The following is a 2,344-nucleotide window of genomic DNA, read 5'->3' as shown; positions in this document are numbered from 1 at the left end:
CCGCCCGGCTGCCCGCGGCGCTTCCTAGCGGCGGCCGCTCCCGCGCCACGCTCCGGCCATCGCTGCCCGCCCCAACAGCGGCGTCGCGGGCACCGGGGGCGCCGCAGCCGCTCACATCGTAGAGCGCGCGAGCGCCGCCGCTCAGCGCGGCGTGGGGCGACGAGGGCACCGGAGCGGGCGGCGGGCGAAACGGGGAACGGGGGGGCGTCCGCAGCCGGCTGCGCTACCCGGGATCCGCGCCCCGCGCCGCCCGCCGCCGAATGGCAGCGCGCAGCGCCGGCGCCCGGCCGCGGCGGGCAGGGGGCGGCGGGCGAGCGCGTCCATTGGCCGCCCGCGTCACCCCAGCGCAAGCGCCATTGCCCAGCGGCGCTGTCGTTCTTCCGTCTCCGCCAGTGAGAGCGCGCGGCCGCCCGGCGGGGGGCGGGGCCGAGGGGGAGGCGGGCCTGGGGGAAGTGGGATGTGGCAGCGGCGGGACGGAGGGCGGGCGCTGAGGGGGGACAGGGTGGTTGGGGCTGGAGCCCCCTGAGACGTGGAAACGTCGCGGGCGCCCTGCAAGGCGCAGGTTCCTGGGTGAAAAACTGCCCTGGGGCTCCMTGCCCGGCAGGAGGTCGAGATCCTGTCCCGCTTGGAACTGCCYGGCCTGCGTGGAAGGTGCTGCGGGCTGGTCTTGCCATGCCCGTSCTCCCGGAGAGCTCCCCTGCCCCTTCCCAGGGCAAATCCCACATTTACCTGCCGTGGAGTTCGTTCGTGTCAATCACATGTGGTTTTCAACCCATTATGATACTCTGTTCTAGTCATAAGATCTAGATACCTTSAAATTAGCACCATTAGTGCACTTTTATGTGTTTTTTTTACATCAAAAAGCATTTTYCAGAGAGTATTAAAAGAAAAAGTTTTACATTGATGCTAGAGTGATTATTACTCCAGAAGGACTTCCAACTAGTTGAATGGATAATACAAGATGAGGGACCGAAAGAAAATGAAAATTGAGATGAGTAGTTTAATGGCTAGGAAAATAAATGGCTGTAAGATCAGAGAGATAAGAGTCCATCAAGAGAGCAGTGTTTATGTTGGACTTGATGGGAATAGGATGTTAATGGAGGTGAAAGAAAACCGGAGTGAGCTTGGGACAAGCCAGGCCATGCTGGGGGCTTCTCAGATTTAAGGTACAAGCACAAAAAATACATAGAAAAAGAACGGCTGCTGTTTAAGAAGCTGATTTCTTCTGTATCCTTATGTGACGCAGGCTTCAATAGCCATAGAAGCTGTGAATAATTAAGTGATAGTGTGAGAATTAAGTGCATCCCTTGCACACTTTTGGGTTATGTAGTGCCCARTTCTCTGGCCCCTTCAGGTTATTAAATCCTCACCAGGCTGCCCAGACCCATCATTAGCCTCTGGTAGCCCCAGGACCAGCTGGTAGGCCCAGCGAGAAGCTGAATTCTAGGAAAATGCATCTATTCATGGGCTGTTAACGAGACTYTGTTTGCACTGGCATCGTGTGACGTGCTCGCCGCGCTTGTGTGACAGAAGGGCTCACGGAACACGCCTCGCATCCACGTGARGAGCGTCCGGCAGCAAGGCCGCCGCACGGATCGATCCGAGGGAAATACRGCAGCCCGGGGTTTTTCCCTGAGTCCCGTCTGCGGCTGGCATGAGACAAGTTTGCTGGTACAGCTGCRGTGCAGGGATTTGCACTGGCCCAGGATTTTGCAGGGTGCTTAATCAGTGCTTCCAAAGTGCCTCTGCTTTGGTTTTTCTCCTTCACTGGAATAGAAATGGCTGGTGAGCATTCGCCTGTTGAATTAAGTCTGCATRCACGAAAATCAGTAGTATTTTAAATGCTAAGTGCATTTTTCCCTATCTGTAACTTCAGATTATGCTGCTGATACAGCGATRTCTTATTTGAGAGCAAAAATGATTTGGGTTTGGCCAAGCTGAGATCCATCTTTGGCTAGGGCAATACAGAGCACAGTTACACAAGATTAAAGTAAGGGTGAACTAGTATGACTCTTCCAAGCAGGTTCAGACCCTGCCATCCCCACAAAAAAAGTCCATCCTGCTCATCAAAACAAAGGTTTGAACAGGAAAAACAGATGCATAAAGACAAGGTAATCCCATGATAAAAAAAAAAAAAAAAAAAAGAAAAAGCAAAAACACACCACAAACAGCAGTAGGTCACAGCATAATAGTACAGTGGTACCAACTTCTCTTTTCTAAAGAAATTGAGGGCTGTGCTGCAACCTTGCTGTCCCAAGCCAATGAGCATGAAGCCTGCATGGCYTTACAGCACACTCTGAAAATACCACCCGCTGCCGGTGGAGGCTTTTTCTAGTCAAACCAG

The sequence above is a fragment of the Nothoprocta perdicaria genome, unplaced genomic scaffold, assembly GCF_003342845.1.
Source record: "Nothoprocta perdicaria isolate Ctin4 unplaced genomic scaffold, notPer1 scaffold_174, whole genome shotgun sequence".
Lineage (NCBI taxonomy): Eukaryota > Metazoa > Chordata > Aves > Tinamiformes > Tinamidae > Nothoprocta > Nothoprocta perdicaria.
Note: the sequence above shows the minus strand (reverse complement) of the source record.